Source organism: Mauremys mutica, chromosome 10 (genome assembly GCF_020497125.1).
Source record: "Mauremys mutica isolate MM-2020 ecotype Southern chromosome 10, ASM2049712v1, whole genome shotgun sequence".
Taxonomy (NCBI): domain Eukaryota; kingdom Metazoa; phylum Chordata; order Testudines; family Geoemydidae; genus Mauremys; species Mauremys mutica.
Window position 1 is genome coordinate 51,048,479 of NC_059081.1, and position 21,430 is coordinate 51,069,908.

At 43.7% G+C, this 21,430-nt stretch overlaps 1 long non-coding RNA gene across 1 annotated transcript in view; it reads left to right on the forward strand.

Moving 5' to 3' along the window:
- The first annotated feature begins 1,595 nt into the window (after nucleotides 1–1,595).
- The window catches only part of LOC123378178, a 33,689-nt gene continuing 13,854 nt past the window's right edge, over nucleotides 1,596–21,430 (forward strand). The window contains exons 1-2 of the long non-coding RNA XR_006582495.1: nucleotides 1,596–1,631; nucleotides 1,778–1,960. This is a non-coding gene — a long non-coding RNA (uncharacterized LOC123378178). The remainder of the gene's footprint in view (nucleotides 1,632–1,777; nucleotides 1,961–21,430) is intronic.

A 21,430-nucleotide genomic window follows, 5' to 3' on the forward strand; every position in this document is an offset into this window, starting at 1 on the left:
GATGACTGCCAAGGCCTAAATATAATTTTCTTCCACCCTATCCTTCACTGCAGCATGCCTGACTTTATTCTGAAGGGGACAGGTAGGTGGGAAGGAAGGAAGCGGGTACCCTTTTCTCTCCCCCATTAATGTGGAAAGCTTGGAAGGCATGTATACTTTGCCATTAATTTAGTACTGTTGGCTCATTACAGAGAGAGGAAGGCAAACTCTACCCCCAGAAGCTCACAATCTAGACAACATACAAACAAGTGGGAGGTTGTTACAAATGAGAAGAACAGTGGGACTGAGAGAAGTTAAGCAGGCAGTTTATTCATCGAGTTTGGTTATTTTTAATGCACATACCAGTCATTAGATTTACTCTTTTCCCCCTTGCTAAGAAGCCTGACCTAGTGGCTAAAGCCCAGATCTGGAAGTCAGGAAATCTGGATTATATTTCCTCTTCTCTCATGAACTGCAGGTGTGACCTTGAGTAGGTCCTTAACCTCTTGTTCCTCTGTCTGTAACGGGGTTAATACAATATCTAAAGCATCTCCGAGGTGTTGTGAAACTTAACATTGTTTATAAAAATGCTTCAAGATCCTTGACTGGAAGGTACTACATTTGAAAACAACAAAACATTTAAAAAAAACAAAAACCAACCACCCACCATTGTAGCCTAGCTGCTGGTGTTTGTTTAACAATCAACATAAATTTCAGGATGTGAGTATCCTGGTGCAGGCAAGAAGTCATTGTAACATAAACTTTGGTTATTGGCCACCTGCTTAAAATGCTGTTTCCTTATCACTGAGATTCTGAATAGGCAATTTATGTGGCTTGAGGGAAGAGGATCCAGTCACAACCACAGTTTTATTCATAATGATGACTATAAACTTTTTTTTAACTGCAAAGCCTCATTTCCTTCACCTTTTAAAAATAAAGCTTGTAATAGAACAGCTGTTCCAGAAATAGTTCCCAGTGCTGAGAAGTTTTCTGGTGACCCAGGGTTAAAAGCCACATGTTTGTTAACATAATGATCTGGGAATTAGTAAGCATTTTGGCTACATTCTGCTACTCTTATTCACACTGAATAGTATTTTACTCCATGAGTAGTTTCATTGAGCTCAATGGGACTGCTCATGGAGTAAGGTTACTAAAGTGGATGATGGCCCTTTGGAATCTGGCCCTTTCATCATAGTTGATTATTATGAGATATTTCAGCATTCAGCTAAATCAGAATTAGAAGGTGCCACTGTGACTATAGAAGCAATTCTTTCTTTTACTCATTGTTATCAGCCGCATGGCATAATGCTTTAAAAAAATGATGCCTTATAGGAAGGGTGGGAATGACATGCATGGAATGGAATCCCTGAGAGACACATGTTTCCTGTTCCTTATATGAGGGTTAAGCCTAAGAAACAATCACAAGATCTGATAGAGAATTAGGATGGGATGGCTACTGCAGCAGGGCTTTGATAAAGCAGGAATACCTGTATTGCATCAGCTGATAGGGTCTTGCAGCACCTGTGCATTTCTTAAAGTAGTCACAGAAGGGTTGGTTGGAGCTTAATGTAGCCAATAAGCAGAAAGAAGTTGATAGGTTCACCTGATGACTCAAACTATAGAGAAGCACTATCCTTTAATTCTTCCTTTAGGTAACACTCCTTACATTGATTGGGAGATACTAGTCTCTTCTCCATCATTAGTTAGTCTCCAGCCAGATTGCATTGCTGAGCTAACTGTATGTCTTCTTAACAGGAAAATAAAGAGAAATAATGTTTGCTTCCTTTCTGCTCTACAGAAGGGTTGAAAAGATGGCATGCTGTGGTGATTCAGTGGGGAAAGGATAAATTCTTCACATACGCCTACTCACCACCATGAAAAAGAACTCTGTGGGCAGAGAAGGAGAAGAATATTAAAGATGACTATTGTCAAGTCCTTTTGGAGGGGAAAGAATGGAATTCCTAATTGTTTCCTTCATAAGGTATGCTCTCAGGGATCCCTAACCTAACCAATGCAGAAAAAAAGCAAATTAATAGGGAGTAGAACGAGTATGCTCCAAGGGAAGCTTTCCCATGCTGCCCTGTTTATGAGCCTTAACCCTGACCTGGAGAAAGTTGCTACTGGAAGTCGGTGTACTTTCTATGGCCCTTCAATCTTGTTTTGTTTCCTGAAACTATTAGCACTTTTTTGCTGTGTTTTTTGAGAGGTGCACTTCTATCTGTTGGGAGCAATACTGTGCCCCCTATTCTTGCTTATGAAAGCCATCAAATACTTATAATATGGCAAAAACTTCCACTAGTTCTTGGGCTAGTCTGTATTTGAACCTGGATGAAGTGAGCAGTGACTTAGATCTGAGAGTCTCAACCTGTGGTCATTAGAGTTGGTAAGCAACTGTGTCAGCTTCCATGGAAGTGTTATGCGCTTGTGAATTGGCAGTGACCCATAGGGCAATCTCTCTAGCAAGATGTGGTCCATGCTCGGGAGCTTGAGAACCCCTAACCTAGACTATTGCCAAAACCTTGAGACATCTAGTTTGCAGACAGACAAACTAACAAAACTCCCTGTATCTGTACTGGCTTTTTTTGGTATAGTTACCCTAGCAAACACGTCCTGTGTAAAGGATACTGTTTTCCCAGGAGCTGATGTTTTGATACTGAAATATTTTTTGTTTTTGCTTATCTTAAAAAGACAATTCAAGGGTCTTCAAAATATTAGTTTGAGAAATCTATCATCTATTACAATATGATGTGGTACATAGTACACTGGGTGACATACATGATTGGCTGCTGTGGGGCTATACAATCAGAAGACACACACGTAAGTGAAGGTAAACACTGGCTTCTTGTATCTTAGTCTAGCCAGATTTAATTTACATCACCATAGCCAGGTCTTCTTTAATTATCATGTTTGCTTTCCTAAATATTTAATATATATTTATTAGCAATTATGAATTCCTACTGTAGCTTTAAAACATATGCATAGGCAATTAATTTCTCATTACCTCAAGGATTCTAGATGGCTTTGTTCTCTATGCTATTGAGAAAAATTATAGATAAATATCTTGGAAAAATCTATGCAGACAATCAAACTGAGCTTTTGTTTCTTATTTTTCAAATGTAACCAAATGCTGCAAGAATACAGCACTATTGGGTCATAAAAATCACAAGTTGTCAGTGAAAAATCACTGGCCAAAATAATAGGAAAATCTTGACTCTTCACAAACCATATCAAGAATGCAAATACAGGGAATTTTTTTCATCATAGGACTCGGCAGGGATTTCCAAGGTTTATGCACAGCCTGGTAAACCAAACAAATTAGCTGGAAGCCACCAGTGATGAGCTGAATTAGAATGTGCATCATAGTTACGCATTTTGAAACCCTGTAATGACTCATCTATATGCCATTAAAAGTTTGCACTTCATAAATTTGTGTTTAGCTGCTTAAAAAGTGCCATGTTAAACACCCACAGAATCCTAAGCAAGCTAGGCCTTTCTCCTATTAATGTTGTACGCACTGACAGATAGGTCACTCAGGCATGAGTATGTAGGATGATGCTCAGTGGTGAGTACGTAGGTGGAATCTCATCGTTTCCTACATTTGGGATGGATGTTTTACAAGACACACAAAATGGCTATTGCGACAGCTTGTGGGTTGAATACAGTTGCACTTGAAAAAGATGCACAGACATGAACCCCCTATTACAAAATATTAATGGGGGGGGGATTCTCTGAGGTGTTCAAAGTGCTTTTAAAATACCTGATTGTTTTTTTACTGTATAGCCAGAGAGTTGTTAGGCACATAGAGTATCTGCAAAGGGGAGGACGTACAAAATGTCACAACCACTGAAACGCAAATCAAATTAAACTGGTTTCATGAAACCCACACAGAATATAATAGGCATTATCAAATAGAAAGGAGCCAAGTTTTGACCTCAGTGGAATGGGGATTCAGCAGTCTCTTATTTGCTGAGTCTCGTATCATCCCTGTACTCCTCTACCTTACTTGGCTTTCTACCAGTTCCAGATATCTTTCCACAAAATTGACCTTTTTCAGTTAGTATTGTGGCTTATCTAAATCTTAGAAGTTAGGTCCTTTTTCTTGAGTTTGGACATTAATTGAAATTGCATCAGCTCTAATCTTTCTAGAACAAATTTCAACGCCCTGTCAACCTGTGGAACTTATTAGCAAAGTTGTGAAGGCCAAAACTAACAGGGTTCAAAAAAGAAGGTCATTTATAGACCTATTAGCCAAGATGGCTAGTGATGCAACCCCATGCTCTTGATGTCCCTAGCCTCTGATTGCTGGAAGCTGGGAGTGGACAATGGGCTGGATCATTTGATGATTGCCTGTTTTGTTCATTCCTTCTGAAATATCTGGCGTTGGCCACTTTTGGAAGACAATATAAGTGCTAAATCAAGGGTTCTCAAACTGGGGGTCGGGACCCCTCAGAGGGTTACGAGGTTATTACATGGGGGGTTGTGAGCTGCCAGCCTCCACCCCAACCCTGCTTTGCCTCCAGCACTTATAATGGTGTTAAATATATAAAAAAGTGTTTTTAATGTACAAGAGGAGCCGAGCTCAGAGGCTTGCTGTGTGAAAGGGGTCACCAGTACAAAAGTCTGAGAACCCCTGTGCTAGATGGACCATTGGTATGATCCAGTATGGCTGATCTTACATTCTTATGAACAGTCATTGGGTTTACTATTGGATTGTTCATGCAGTCCTTACTCATGTCAGTAGGCCATACTCACATAAGTAAATATGATGCATTTGGGCCCTAAGGTCCCAATCCTGAAATTGGCCCTGTATGGGCTGACTCTTATGCCCTAGCTGAGTTAGCTACAGAATCAGGGCCTAAATTAGTAACCTGATCAGACATGACACTGAATTTGGTTTCTTCCACAGCCAATATAGATGGCTGCAATAAGAAACAAAAGCTCGCTTTGTTCGTGTGCATAGATTTTTTTTATTTGTCTTCTGCAAGTCTCTCATTTATTTTTCCCAGGTCATGTTTATCATTCTCATGGTCCATTTCCTTTGAAAGCAGCTGTCTGCTGTAGTGGGTTAAAAAATGTAATGTAAAAAGTGTGTGTTTTGAAGAGTTGTTTTCTCCCCTAGATAGCTTGCTCTGCAATTTTCATTTTTCTGAGCCTCCAACTATGTCTAACCTATCAGTGCTCCTGTTAGAACTCAAAGCTGTGTGCCATAGCAGGCAGCATCCATCAGGAAGTACAAGGAGGCATGTCTGGGCTTTTGGGTCATCGTGAAATTAGTTGGGAAAGCACAATTAGAAATCATCTTAAAAATAAGAAACCAGACCTGATCACTGTATTCAAAATGAATGTAAGGCGACTGTTGGCCCCTTACTAAAACTTAGTGGGGGGGTTTGGTTGGCCATTTCCCAGTACCAAAAGGAAGGGAGAAGGTCTGTTGGGAAATCAAGATCCTGAGACTGACGGTTCCCAGGACCAATGGGGAGAGGCCAACACTCCAGGTCAGCCTGATTGACAAGGCAGGCAGGCCAATGAGGGAGTCGGGAGTGTGGGGTCCCATCCTCTGTGAGAGCTGGAGCTGCCTGGCCAGAGGGGCTGAGCTAAGGAGAGAGCAGAGCCAGCCAGAGAAGCAGCCCAGGGACCAGCACCGTGCTGGGAGCAGAGCCAGAGGCAGGGGAGCAGAGCCGGGCTGGGAGCAAAGCCACAGCAGCAGGTCGAGGGGCCAGAAGAGCAACCCAGGGAGCTGTGCTGGAGGCAGAGCAGCAGCAGTGGTGGAGCTGGAGGTGAGGCAGGAAGTGGAGCTGGAGCTGGATGCAGTGAGCAGCTGGGGAGAGCAAGGGGGACCTGGGCAGAGGGACCAGAGCAGGGAGACCCCAAGAGTACTTGCAGGCTGGACTTGGAGGGGGATCATAATCCTGACGGGAGAGGGGGCAACACTGGGAGGTAGGGTCCTGCCACCTAAAGCCTGAGGGCATGTGGCCACTGCCAGAGCAAGTGGCTGACCTGCTACACCCCTGCAGTACAGCCAGGGCCTGAGGAGGAGGCCTGGCACATGTGGGGAACAGACTGAACTTCCCTTACGTTCCAGAGATGCTGGTTGTGATGTCCCCATGCCACAGAGTGGGGCTACATGTTTTCCTTTAACCTTTCCCATTTTTCTCTTATTCTTTTCAAATTAGTTGTTGTTTAATAAATTGTATTTGCTTTGAACCGTATGTAATGATCAGTGAGTCAGGGAAGCATCCAGAGCAGAGAGAGTACCCTGGAGTGGGAACACCCCAGCCTCTGTCCTAAGTGACCACAACCAGGGCCGGGTTTAGACCGATTCGCCCGATTCCCTGGAATTGGGCCTCGCGCTGGAACTTTTTAAATTTTTACTCGCCCGGCGGTGCTCCGGGGGGGTCTTTGGCAGCATTTCGGCGTCGGGCCCTTCAGTCGCTCCGGGTCTTTGGCGGCATTTTGGCAGCGGGCCCTTGAGTGCTGCCAAAGACCTGTAGCACCACCGGGTGAGTACAAATCGGGCCCCGCACTTGCTAAAGCAGGCCCTGACCACAAGAAGTTTGGAGGTTGAGCCCCAGGAATCTTATCTATCTTGCCAGCCTTGTCAGGGTTACAAGGATTCTGCCACACAGGAGAGTGGAAGGGGAGCCATCAAGGTCAAGCAGGTCTTGGGAAGTGGGAGCGAGGACTCAGATCCTTTCACTAGCCAATTCCACTGGAGTAGTGTATAAGCTGGGAAAGTTCCCCACAATAGCGGGACCATTCCCCCGCTTACATGGAATCTCCCAAGAACATAAGATCCATGGCTAAAATTCTCTGTTACATGGGTATTTTATATTAAAAAAAAAAAAACCCAGGGAATAAAACCCAAACCCTGAAGTAATTTAATTGATTTCAGTGGGCATATGCTAGACTTATACCGTATTACCAAGATCAGAAGCTGGCTGTTTCTCATGCTAATTACAAATTCTGGAATGCTAGGAACTTTTACACTGATTCACTACAACTTTTCTTAATAAAACCGTTCTTAGTATCTCCCCTTCCTGGATCAGTTCCAGTCTTTTTTTTTTTTTAATATATATGGTTATTACTTTAGGATCCAGCATGTTTTACTTCATATTCATTTCTTTTGCACACATCAGCCCACTCACATATTAGATCCAAATCTTTTTCATTTTTGCTTGTTGCTTGATTAAGCAGTGAGACACGACACGCTGCATGTTGTGACAGATACTGACAGGCCTCGGATGCATTGTGAGGCATGAGGAGCAGCCAGGTTCCTCCAAAAGCCCAGAAGTACAGATACTCACCATGGTGTCTGAATGTGACGGTAACATGTTTATGTATTGGAGAATATTTTTTTTGGTGTATGGCAAAAACAACCTTTTTTTTTTTTTTTTAAGGAGGTAAATCCTTTTTGCATTCTGGGAGAAGTGAGTAAAATGCTTTGAATCATGATATTAAGTATGATTGTCTCGACTTTCAATATAACTGATATTAAGCAAGTCATGCCTTGCTTATTCTTCTATTCATTTCTTATGTCTCGGAAGCTTAGTGGCATTTTTATCTGCAGTATTTTCTTGCTCTTCTGACCCAGTTATTGTATACAGCAGTTGTTCTTAACCAGGGGTTAGGGTTGCCAGGTGCCAGTTTTTGACCGGAATGTCTGGTCAAAAAGGGACCCTAGTGGCTCTGGTCAGCACTGCTGACCAGGCCATTAAAAGTCCAGTTGGTGCGTGGCTGGCATGGTCCCTACCTCGCTCTGTGCAGCTCTCTGTAAGCAGCGACATGTCCCTCATCTCATAAGTGGAGGGACAGCCATGGGGGCTCCATGTACTGCCCCAACCCAGCGCTGAGCATGCGTGCCGCAGCTCCCATTGGCCAAGAACCGCAGCCAATGGGAGCTGTGGGGGCGGCACCTACGGGCAGAGGCAGCGCGCAGAGCCGCCTGGCTGCACCTCTGCCTAGGAACCGAGGGATTTGTCTTTTTTCCCTTTCCTTGGGAAAGAGTGGGGAAGGTGCGGGACAAGGGTTTTCAGTTTTGTGCAATTAGAAAGTTGGCAACCCTACCAGGGTGTGTATACCTCTGGGGGTACACTGAGGTCTTCCGGGGGTACCTCAACTCCTCTAGATATTTGCTTGGTTTTACAACAGGCTACAGAAAAAGCACTAGCAAAGTCAGTACAAACTAAAATTTCATACAGACAATGACTGGTTTATACTGCTCTATATACTATGCACTGAAATGTAAGTACAATACTTGTATTCCAATTGATTTCTTTTATAAGTATACGGTAAAATCAGAAAGTGAGCAATTTTTCAGTAATACTGTGCTGTGACACTTGTATTTTTATGTCTGATTTTTGTAAGCAAGTAGTTTTTAAGCGAGGTGAAACTTGGGGGTACGCAAGACAAATCAGACTCCTGAAAAGGGTAAAGTAATCTGGAAAGGTTGAGTGCCACTGGTGTATCATGGTGGCCTCTGGGGAAAAAAATGCTAGTTTAACCTAAGATAACTAGAGACGGGTAACTCAAAGTTTCATGTGCCATGTGCTGGGAAATAACATGAGTATTCCATCATGTTCCTGAAACCAAATGGGCTCTTTATTAAGAGAATATTTACAGAGGTGGTGCAGTTGCCATTCTAACCCTAGGCACAAAGCCTGGCTTTCTGGTGCCTCCTCCAAACTCTTTCCTTTTGCAACTTGTGCTCCTCCCTCCTAGTTCCATGCAGGTTGCTACACTTAGGGCTTGTCTGGACTTGCAGCAGGGCAACTGCATCTCTGTAGCTTTGTGAAGATGCTACCTATGCTGATGGGAGAGCTTCCCTGACGCGTCCCCAGGTTCGGCCGATCGCGGCTCCCACTGGCCTGCTCCCTCAGCCTGTGCCACTTCCAGCAGCTCCCATTGGCCTGGATCAATGAACCGCGGCCACTGGGAGCCACAATCGGCCAAACCTGCAGACACGGCAGGTAAGCAAACCGGCCTGGCCCGCCAGGGGCTTTCCCTGCACAAGTGGCGGAACAAGTTTGGGAACCACTGATCTAAGGGCATCAGAATCGGGAACCAGTGGGTTTGTGGCATGTGATATAGGTATGGTCATTCAGGTCCTATATGGCTTAGGCCAGTTTCATTTATTCTATAGTTATCTGGATTTTATGAATCCTTTCCATAGGAATTTTACCGTGTGCATTATGCTGACCAAACTGAGCTCTGCACGTGGACAAAGGCTTAGTACACCAGACATGATAGCGGGCAACTCTCAAGTTGCATAAGTATCCTCTGAACTAAATGAAAGTATATGCCTGACAGTACAAGAAAACTGAAGTCAATTCTGTGCTCGTGTGAGCCTGTGTATGACTCTCACTAGCTATATAGGACCTCATCCAGGTACATTACGGAAAGAATTTGTCCCCAGATAAACTACATTGTCTTGCTTAGAACATACAGTAATAGATCTTAAGGTCAGAAGGGACCATTCTGATTGTTTTCTCTGACCTCCTGTATAAGACAGGCGATAGACTTTCACTTAGTATTTCTTGCATTGAACTGAACAACTTGCATCTTAAAGCCGTTCAATCTCAATTTAAAGATTTGAAAGAGTGGAGAATTTACCACATCCCTTTGGTAATCTGTTCCCATGAAGTGCCTGGAAATTAATGCAAACCTATGTATGCACATAACTGCTATGAAGGGATTGAGATGATTTGTTGCAAACATAGCACAAAAAAATGTATACTAACTGCACCCCTCTCAGAAGTGTACCATAATGTTGTACCTATTCAGATGGCTCTCCTTAACCATGGGGAGGTTTTGGGACATGCATTCCTGTAAACTTCTATGTGCATTTTGGGGGGAAATCAAAAATATTTTAAGGGAATTACGTGTTTGGGGAATTAGGAATGATGTGCTACATCATTCCAGAAGAGAATCCTGCACAACAGATGGCAAAACTTGTGCTAAGTGCCAATAGAAAAAGCTGCAAACCATACTATACGTCTTTTAATTAAAATAAAAGATTAGATCAACAAAGGATTACAATAGGTGGTTAAATCCTAGGGCTAAATAGCACTTGCTTTGTTCTCATTTTCTGATGTGTGAAAATAGACTTTTTGCAGGGCAAACAAGGAATCCTGAATACATGGTATTAAAATTCTAGCAGCAAATTAAGTGTTAGTGAGCACTTCATGATTGGTATATGCAACTTAACACTTTCAAAGGGATAAAAAGTAGATATAGAAACATTGGATTCAGGAATTCATGTGAAATATGTCTGACTACATTGTGGATTTTTACTAGATATGAAACAAAGAATTTTTTTATGGTGGGGGGAGTAAAACTCAGAATTGAAGATACCTCGGATACTCATTCTTGCACCCATTAGAGGGTACAAATGTGCTTGTAATCTAGTAGTTAAAGGCAGAGTCATGGTCTCTAGGTTCTCTTACCAGTTCTGCCATTGACTGGCTGTTTGATTTTTGGGTTTAATCCCGTATTTGTCCCTCAGTTTCCTCATTTGTAAAGTGGGTATAAAATAATTGCTTATCTCACAGAGATATTGTGAAGGAAACTTAATATTTGTAAGCACTCTGAAACATTCACACATTCCTGTGCTGGAGAAGGCTTCTGGGAGGTTCTGCCACCAAATTAAGGGAGACCTAGGGAGATTTCCCTTCCTCTGATGGAGCTTCCCCTTGTCCAGTCTGGATACTGCTAAATCATATCTGCTAGAGATTATCACTGGTCCCTTCTGGACACTTCTGAAGACTGAGGCCTACATTTTCAAAAAGGCTAGTGATTTTTGGGTTCTTCCATTTTTGGATGCCCAACTTGAGACACCCAAAAGGGGCCTATCTTTCAGAGCTTGGGTGCTCAGCGCTTTCTGAAAATCAGGCCCTCTACTGTGTCTCGGGATAGGCACTCCAAATCACTAGGCACTTTTGGAAGCTGAGGCCCAAATGTTTTGCACTTGGACTGGATCGCGTTGCACCAAATGGCAGGTGTTTTTCAAAAATATCCTTGGAAGGAATGGTCCCTGTCACCACTGTGGATTTGCACTACAGGATATTCACTCCCCTTTGCCAAATACACTGTAAATTATACAGCTGAAGCACTTTGCCATTAGGGTGACCAGATAGAAAGTGTGAAAAATTGGGCGAGGGGGTAGGAGGCAATAGGTGCCTATATAAGAAAAAGCCCGGAATATTGAGACTGTCCATGTAAAATAGGGTGACCAGATGTCCCGATTTGCTGTACACCTAATACACTCACTGGATGAAATCAATTCCAACATTCCCATTCACTTCAGTGGGGCCATGATTTCACCCCAAATATTTGTCAGGAACAAAGAAGCATTTCCAGCCAATGCACTTGATCCTAAGTTGCCAAGTGGTGCTGCTTCTCCTCTTGTGCATATGAGAAAGCAGTTTTGCTGAAACAAGAAAAGAAATGACTAGAGCTTCCACTCCTCCTTCTCTCCTGTCTGTGAGCACAGGGACCTCCAGTACAAAGGATTTATCACAGGCGAAGGGGGAAAACACTGGGGCAGACCCTTGTTAAAATAATGACAGACCATCACTAGCATTATGTAAGGTGAAAATACAACATTTATCTAGCAATTTATTTTTTGTTTCCACAACCATCCTAATTATAAAAGAGTAAAGCCGGCTTTCTGTTTGCTAATGAATTAATATCAATATGCAACATTTAATGTAAAAAGGCAAGTGGGAGCCAAAAAAGTAACTCTGGGTAAGGTATGAAAAATAAAGGCCTAGTTCTGGATCTATGTCTCTTTCATACTATGAATAAGTGCACTGTCAGCAAGTCATAGGCGTATAGAAAATAAGGGGGAAATCATGTAATTATGAGAGAGACTAATGATCAGAGTCCAAAATACCTTTGTCCGAGGGTGTGTTTGTGCATCTCTTAATGGTTATATTTGGTTGTTTGTTAGTTTCAGTGGTAAACAAGCAGGTGGCCAAACCTGCATGCATTCCTTTGATGATGTTCCCAACCACCTCCATTATAGTCACTGACGCATATACCGAGTGAATATATGTAGCTAATCTTCAGTGTATGTGCCTCCTAGAATAAGGGCATGGAGCTGCCAACAATTACTACTGGGACTTATTTTAGTAAGTGCTATTTATGGTAGAATTTGTAGGACCCTGCCCTAAAGGCAATTCTAACACTACATAATTACTTTGGAATAATTACCACTCATTCCAGTGATGTTTGACTTTCAATATTTGTGAAAAATTGTCTTGTGCATGTCGCTTCTGACTAGAACTGGTCAGGAAATTCTTTTCCCTGATTAAAATTACATTTCAATGAGATTGTGACCAAACCCCCAGAATTTTGAAGATGTTTTTCCAAAGCAAACCTTTTTCCAGTTTTTGACCAAAACCTGACAACTTTCAGCATCACTGGATGTATTTTCACCAAACATTTCCCTTTTCCAGCCCTCTCCCTCAACCCCCCATTTAAACAGAAGATATTTGGCCACCTTACTTGTAACTCTTACGGCTCTTTCTATGTGCAATGCCTTTCGATTTCTAAAGCATCTACCAGGCTGCCACTAGTGAGGCAGAACTGGTGTGGCAAGACATAGAGGTGAGACTCTGCTCTCCCATGTGCTGGATAAAACCAGACAAGATTTAGGTCTGCAGCTAACCGCAATACTCCAATGTATTTCTGTTTTCATACTGTATCCCCATTCCCCTCTATGCTGTTTGCACTTGCATGAAGCTGTTGAAACAGGAACACTATAGAATGTGGTATTTTTGAGGCTTAGTACTGTAATTTTTTTTTCACTGTGGGGAAAGAGTTAGACACATGGGCTCCATCCCCATAGAACAGAAATGATGGTCTCCTGGTTAAAGCATAGAACTGGAAGTTGGGAGTATGGATTCTTTTCCTGCTGTGTCACATACTTGCTAGATGGCACTATCTACATCTCTAGACTACGTTTCCTCCTCCTCCTGCACTCTCCTGCCCTGTGTTTCCCTTTCGCTGTACTCCTTTCATCTTTTTCACACACTCGGTCCCAAGCCTTTTATGGTGCTATCCCTCATACCTGTACCAGACTTCCATTTCTTGTCTCTGCATCTCTTTTCTTCTTCCTTCAAATCCCTTGTATAATAGCCCATATTTTCCCCCAGGAATGCTTCCTACACTCTCCCCCTCCCCAGTAACCATCTCTTTAACCATCTGTGTCCCGCATCTGTGTCCCGCATTATGGCTTGGCACCTTGTCTATAATAATACATTGGTCCAGTTCTTGCTGTACTTTTTGGAGACCACAACAGTCCTTTTTAGCTACCAGCAGGTCCTCTACATGTAAGATTATTGCAGAGAGGGCTCTGTCCTGGGTGGTGTGAGTAGGAAATCAGTAGGAGTTGAGGATGCTCAGAACTTGGCAGGATTTAGCCTCTGTAGAGGCAGCCATGATGGCTTGAGCAATGTCAGGAGATCTCATTCTGACTCCCTGGTTGTGATAATATGCTGAGTGTGCAGGCTCTGGGTCTAGAAAGGTGCAATGGGGGAGAAAGGAGGGAAGGACAGCAGCAGCGTTGTACGTAAGTGTCAGTTGGAGTTAAATGACTCCAGTAGCTTCAAGCTCCAAGTGTGTTGTTTTTAATACAATGGTTATGCTGTATTTGTAACTCTTCACAAACTGGACGGTGCAGAAGGGAGACAGATGCTACTCTACTGTCTTGGGGCTTTGGAGTTTGCTTAAAATGTTCTGCTTTTTTAAGATTATTTTTTCCTATTTTGCCTTGATCTGTGTTAGACAGAGGAAGAGGCTGCCTGACTAATAAACTTTGGACAAGCCATTTTACTTCTGAAAGATAATTTGTGAGAATTGATGCTAACGTTTCCCTAGTGTTCTTGGTAAACCTCTTGCTTTTCGTGCTGTATCTAGGCTGTAACTGTCAGTGTTGATTGATTTAAGTGACCAATAATAACATTTCAGTTATTTATTATTGCCTTCACTACCTTAAAAAGATGAGACACCCACCACAACTCAAAAACATCTACAAAATTTTACAAACCTTATCTGGGTGCCTTGTCTGTGTCAGTGCTACTGGATGTCGAATGCACATTGGAATGGGATGAAGGCAAAAAGTCAAGGTTAACCTTGCTGGTGTCAAATATTTCAGAAGCATCCGTTGAAGCTACTACCACTCTTTATTACAACCAGGGGCGGCTCTAGGAATCCCGCTGCCCCAAGCAGGGCGGCACGCCGCAAGGCGCGCTCTGGCGGTCGCCAGTCCCGCGGCTCCGGGGGACCTCTGGCAGACATGCCTGCGGAGGTTCCGCTGGTCCCGCGGCTCCGGTGGAGCATCCGCTGGCATGCCAGTGGGAGGTCCACCCAAGCCGCGGGACCAGCGAACCCTCCGCAGTCATGCCTGCGGGAGGTCCACTGGTCCCGCGGCTCCGGTGGACATCCCGCAGGCATGACTGCGGAAGGTCCGCCGGAGCCGGCTGCCGCCCTGCTGGCAAAATGCCGCCCCAAGCGTGCGCTTGGCGCGCTGGGGTCTGGAGCCGGCCCTGATTACAACTAATAAAGATAACCCGGCAAGACAAGGAAGTTCATTTTCAGGGTTGCCTGATTCAGTGAATCGAGCCAGTTGTATTGATAACTCAGACATAGGCTAGGGGTTTGTTATAGAAGTGGATGGGTGAGATTCTGTGGCCTGCGTTGTGCAGGAGGTCAGACTAGATGATCATAATGGTCCCTTCTGACCTTAAGGTCTATGAGTCTATGTTCTAAAAGCAAAGAGCCAGACAAGTGGTCTGGAAGTGCGCTATTTCCCAAACTCACATTAATCTTCAGATTTGAATTTTAGATCAAATACCTGAACACACACTTTGTTGCCCCTTTGACCTGAGTGGTTAGTCAATATTTGGGTCCTTTCAGGGCTGTTTCTGTTAGGTATAATCTTGGTGTAATCTTTTTTTTATTTACAAAAAAAGTACAGAAAATCCCATTTCCCTAGACACAGTAGAAACAAATAGCAGGCAGTTTCTCTGCACAGAAATCCCCAGGTCTGCCATTCCAGTGAGCTTTGTGCCCAACAATCTCTGTCTCTTTCAGAGTCATGCTCACCCCACTTTCTGCCTCCAACACAGGAGCTGTGATATTGGTCACAGACTGAGTGGGCAATCAGAAGACCCCTGCTAATTTACCTGAATGAGCTCTGCTCAGCCAGGCTATAAGGCAGTGGTTTCCAAACTGGGGTTTGCGAACCCCTGGGGGTTCACACAATGTTACAGGGGGTTTGCCAGAAAAATTTCCTTAATGGCGGCCAGAGGACCCCGGGCATGGGAGGCAGCAGGTGTGACCCAGTTGCAGAGCAGACAGCCCGAGCCCTGTGGAGCACTGAGTGGGCAGCCCAAGTCCCAGTCAGCAGAGGCGCTGGCAGCCAGAGCCCCATGCAGCGTGGGGCCAGGCAGTTGGGGCCGGCAGCCTGAGCCCCAGCAGTCGGCGTGGGCCAGCAGCCCGAGCCCCACGGAGTGCGGAGCCGGCAGCCCAGACCCCAGCCAGCAGGGGCCAGCTGCCTGAGCCCCATCATGGGCAGGGAAGCAGCTTCGACCCCTGTCTTTGGCAGACGGGAAGTTGGGTGACATGAGGGGCAGAGTGAGCAGAGGCCACGCTGTACGTGGGGGGTGGTCCAGGCTAATTTGTCCCTCCTGAGGCACCTGGCCCTGGTGGAAGAAAAGGTGTTTGCACGCCAAACCAGCCAGAACCAGGTATTAGTCACTGTAGCAGCGTTCAGGTACCTCAGTAATTCGATACTAAGTCATTTTCTCTGGAGCGCTGTTTTGCTTCAGTGAGAGGTGAGTGAATGTTAGCATCACACTGAGGAGATTTAAACTTAAATCCCTGAAAATATTCATTTTTAGGAGGGGGTTCACGAGATTTCACAATTTAGTGAAGGGTTCACAGGTTGTTAAAGTTTGGGAACCACTGCTATAAGGCTTAGTGCCTTGGGCAGTAGCCTCCGCTGTCTGCAGCTCTCTCACTACATAAATTGCTCCTTCCGTTGAGCCTGAAAGAGAAAGCTTGGCACACCCATTAACTTTAGAGGTCACTTTTTGTCTTTGGATCCAAGACCACCTTGATGGCAGCCATTAGCACCTTTCAGCGTAACAGTATGAATATCAGCCTTCGTGCACAGCGTTGCTATTCTAACCTATTCCATTTTTAATACAGAAGACGTTGGAGGTAAACATCCTCAACTATGGGAAAACTCAGATCCAGAAGTGAAACTTTCAGTGTATATATTATTTATTGGTAGGATTTTTCTATGGAGCTTATCACTATAGCACCCAAACACATCTGAAGAAGGGAAGTATTACTATTCCCATTTTATAGATGGGAATGCAGGGAGTGATAGTTTGCCTATGGTCACATAGGATGCCTGGCAGCTCTGGAAACAGAACCCAGCTCTCATGATTCCCAGTCCAGTGCTTTTACTACATGACCATGTAGTGGGGAGGGATAGCTCAGTGGTTTGAGCATTGGCCTGCTAAACCCAGGGTTGTGAATTCAATCCTTGAGGAGGCCACTTAGGGATCTGGGGCAAAAATTTGGTCCTGCTAGTGAAGGCAGGGGGCTGGACTCAATGATCTTTCAAGGTTCCTTCCAGTTCTAGGAGATTGGTATATCTCCAATTATTACTTTATTACCATCTTTTCTCTCTCTAATGGACTAACTTGAAACGTCAGTTCTGAATTACACCACTTTTTCTCGATAGCAGGCTAGACCAAAATTCTGAATTTGACCAGTCTTGTCTTTTGGGAAATCTGCATTCAAATCTGAATTTCGTGGTTTGAGCCCTAGCTCTAATCTGTAATAACAGATCTGAAAATGCGAACAGGTACAGGATGCAAATAGAGGCTCTGAAGTTGGAGCTGCTCAGGACTTTTACTCTGTAAGAGTGTTCATAATATAGCAGCTTGTAAAAGTGTACCTAAGCAAAAGGTCAATAATAGAATTGGGACAAAATGTAGTCCCTCTTCATAACCCAGTAATGTATTGTGTAAATTTACGTGCCCGATTCTGTTCCCAGTGCCATCAACAGGATTTTTGCCATTGACTGCAGGAGCGGGGAGAGGGTCAGACCCTAGACTGGAACTAAATATTCAACAGGAGAACAAAATCTAAGAACTAATTTAAATTAAATCTTATTTAATACTAGGTTCAATTTTATTGTAATAATTAAAGAAGTCTCTTTGCTATAATCTGGTACAATGTTAATTAAGAAATAAATACCAAAACTAGTTGTGATGCCAAGCTACTCTGGCTTACAGCTGTTGTGCTTTACATATGCTGCAATGTTGCTTGAGGGGCTTTCATTTAAACGACATATGTAACTTTAACGTGGGATACATAAGAACAAAACTGATTTCAGGGGGGTGGGCCAGGAGGGTGGACAAAGGAGCAGGCATGCTGAATTGATGCTCCATGATCTATGGATGAGAGCCAGGATTTCTCACTGAACCTTGAGCTCCCAATAACTACAAATCCACATCCCCTTGCCCCTTCTATGCTGCCACTAAACCCTCCTGGAAGGAGAATGCAGTGCCATTTCCTCACAGTGAACCACGTGAAGATGGTGGAGAATACCCCCAATATACACACTTTCTGCACTTGTTTGACCATAGAGCTGACCAAACCCCGCAATTTTCATCCCACCTGAAATGATGAGATTTGAAATTTGGCTTTATCCCAAATGGAGATGCAAAGTTAAAGTCTCTGAATGTTTTGCAAATCTATATTCCGAAATATTTCACTTGGATTTTTGTTACTCTACATAATTTATTATAAAGTTTCTTTGTTCTAGTATATAAAAGCAAACATTTTGATTTTCTGTTTGAAAATTTTTAATATTGAAATGTTCCTGTGAAACATTTTCAATTCTGTCAAATCAGAATTTTCCGATAGAAAACTATTCTGCTGGAAAGTTTTCAGCCAGCTCAAGTGACGACAGATACCTAAGCAATTTGGGCTTTAGCAGAAGTAGTTTGCAGGTAACATTTTAAAAGTTCCCTTAGTGGTTTAGGGAGCTCAAGTCTCATTGAAAGACAGTGGGACTTAGGCACCTCAGAGCCTAAGTCATTTTGAAAAATTGACTCCACATTCATTTGTATGATGCTTGTGGAGATGTTTTCTCTGCTAGGAAACCCAAGAGGGACAACCCAGTCCTCCACAATCCATTATATCATCCAAGCGGAACATTAAGAAGTAGAGGACCTATAGGTATTTCTAACCCTCTGTATTCAGCCTTTCTCCCACTATCTAATTATTACTTGAGGATTCAAGCAATGTATTTTGCTTGATATTAGATGACTTATTCACTGGGATTTGGACAGATACACCCTGCCCATTTACTTTTGCTTTGGCTCTAGTTCTAATGTAGATGAACGGAAAAGGGGGGAACGTTGCGACTGTGTTAACAGAAAACACACAAACTGTCAAACCTGTAAAAAGTTGTCAGGTTTTTGGTGTATAGTGCCCCATCTCTACTACAGGTATGTTAATTGCACTATCACTGATTTTTTCCAAAGACACATCTCTCTATTTCCTAACGGGCATACACATCTTGGTCAGTTTCAGCATCTTCTGGTGGTGGGAGTGACTAAGGTAAATTAATTCCAGTACCTATTACAGTTAACCTTAATAGACCTCATCTGGAATACTGTGTGCAGTTCTGGTCTCCCATGTTTTAGAAAGATGAATTGAAATTGGAAAGGTGCGGAGAAGAGCTAGTAGGATGCTCAGAGGAATGGAACACCTACTTTACAAGAGGAGACTCAGAGTTTGTCTTGTTTAGCCTAACCAAAAGAAGGCTGAAGAGAGATATGATTGTTTTCTCTAAACACATCAAAGGGATAAACACCAGGGAGGGAGAGGAGTTAAAATTTAAGTTAAGTGCCAATGCTGGCACAAGAACAAATGTCTATAAACTGGCCGTCAACAAGTTTAGGCTTGAAATTAGACACAGATTTCTAACCATCAGAGGAGTGAAGTTCTAGAATGGCCTTCTAAGAGGTTTTTTGCCCCCTCTAATCCCAACTTGTTTTAAGACTGAGTTTGAGAAGTTTATGGAGGGGATGGGATGATGAGGTTGCCTACAATGGCCTATTATTGATCCTCCTCTGCTGTTAGCAAATACCTCCAATGGCTGGTGATGGGAGACTAGTAATTCAGATCCCTCTCCGTCTACAGAGAATTCTTTCCCAGGTGTCTGGATGGTGGGCCTTGCCTACATGCTCAGGGTCAGGAAGGAATTTTCCCCCCAGTTCAGAATGGCAGAGACCTTGGGTGCACCTTCCTCAGCAGCATGGGGCTCAGGTCACTTGCTGGTTTGAACTAGAATAAATGGTGGGTTCTCTGTAATGTGAAGTCTTTAAATTAAGATTTGAGGACTTCAGTAACTCAGCTGGAAGTTATGAGCCTGTTAGAGGAGTATGGATGGGTCACTGGGTGGGGTTCTGTGGCCTGTGATATGCAGAACGTCAGACTAGATCATCATGATGAACCCCTCTGGCTGTTGAGGCTTTTAACTATGTCTTAGGTAGCACCTGATCAGACTTTTTTTTTCTGCAGAGAATGTCAATTAATACAAAAAAGGTTTAGATTTTTGGCAAAATCAAAAACAAAATATTTCCATCAAAATCAGAAATATTTTGATTCAGAAATTATTCTGCAGTGCCTATTGGGAGTTGTAATTTGGGTGCTTCATGCTCCTATTTTCCTCTCTAAGTCATACTCTTTGGGTAGACGATATCTCCTATAATGCACTACGATCGCTTCTTGTTGAGCCACGACAAGATAGAACTCTGGCAGGCAAGGCCTGCCCATAAAGAAGAATGAGAACAGGAGATGCCCATACTATAACTCCTCTGAGGCTCTGTGGTGCCGTTTCTGAAGTGAAATATTTGGGGGTTTGGCTGGAAACTAAAAACTTTTCAGGTTTTCTGGTTTTTCAACTAAAAGTCAAAGTTTTCTGGAGGGGAATCACAACCAACCAACCCCAAATACATCTAATCAAAAACTCAATTTTTCTTTGAGAGAGAGAGATTCAACAAAAATTTGGAGCAGCCCTAGCCTAAGGTACTATGGTGATAATTTAACACTTATTTGGTGCTTATCTGAGCACTCCAACTGACATTTCAAAGAGGCATTTGGCAGCTACAATGGGTATTTGGGTGCCTGTGTATCATGGGGCTACAGTTAGCAGGTACAGTGTATATAAGTGGGGTTAGGAGGAGGGGAAACACAGCTCCCGCATCTCTTAATAAGCTCCATTTCTCTTCCTAGCTTGGAAGAGCAGCACTCCCTTTTCCGCCTTGGCTAGTATGGGGAGAGTTTACCCACTCTGTATACCCATGGAAGCCGAATTTGGATGCCTACATTTGACATGCAGGGCCAGAGTCTGTTTGTAAGGCTACTAAGTACTTCAGCTGCCGGCTACTCCATATCCAGCTCTGACTCTCCTCCATTATTACTCTTAGGAGACAGCTATAATATTGGGAATAAGTAGGTCATTGTTTAGCACTTGAGTAGTCAAATCCTTCATTGCTGAGCTACTGTGACATTGGGGCATGCTCAGCCTCTGCTTGAGCCTAGTCCCTAGGTTCTCTGAATGTTCTTTTACTGATGTTCTTTCTGCCTTCAAAGCCAAGGACCTTTGTGACACCTGATGTAACTAAGGTCCACAGCAAAACATAAACCACAGTACTATGGGGGGGGGTGGGAATTCCAGCCTGTATTGGAAAGGTGGACTGGGGGCAGGAGAGAAGAGATAGCAGAGCCCTCTTCACCCCTAGCACAACCACACAGGAAGAGGGCATGCTATGGAATTAGAACTCTCTCAGCATTAGGCTGTGGTGTCCAGTAACTCTGCTGGCGGTTTGGCTAGGCCCAAAGTATCCCTGCATGTGGGCCGCTAGGGCAATGCATCCTATTTTCGTGGCTCCCTGAGACAGCCTGCTAGGGTAGACGGCCTCCTGAATCCTCCACTCAACCACTAAAAGTCTGCTCCCCAACTGAGTATGCCCCATGTTCAAAGGGACAGAATTTTGGCCTATGAAGAAAAGAAAAATGAGTGTGTCTGAGGAGAGAGAGAGACTCTGTCCCATGCAATAACCCTACAACTGCAATCAACAGAGGCGCTCAAGCTAGTGGTCCCCTTGATATATTGCAGGGGGGGGGGCTGCTGGCATGGTGTTCTACCTTCCACTCTGGAATATGATTCATTTGCCTATCCCCACCACCACCGAAATTTCCTGGCTTGGTCCAAAATAGCCCAGATGTGTTGACTTTCAAGTCATTGTGCAAAGCCCACCTGTTTTTCTGAGCAGTTGAGAAGGGTATGATTTCTAAGGGGGGAGAGTCCGAGGCCTGGGTTGCTTGTTGATAATTTGGTTGCAGCTGCATTCTGTAG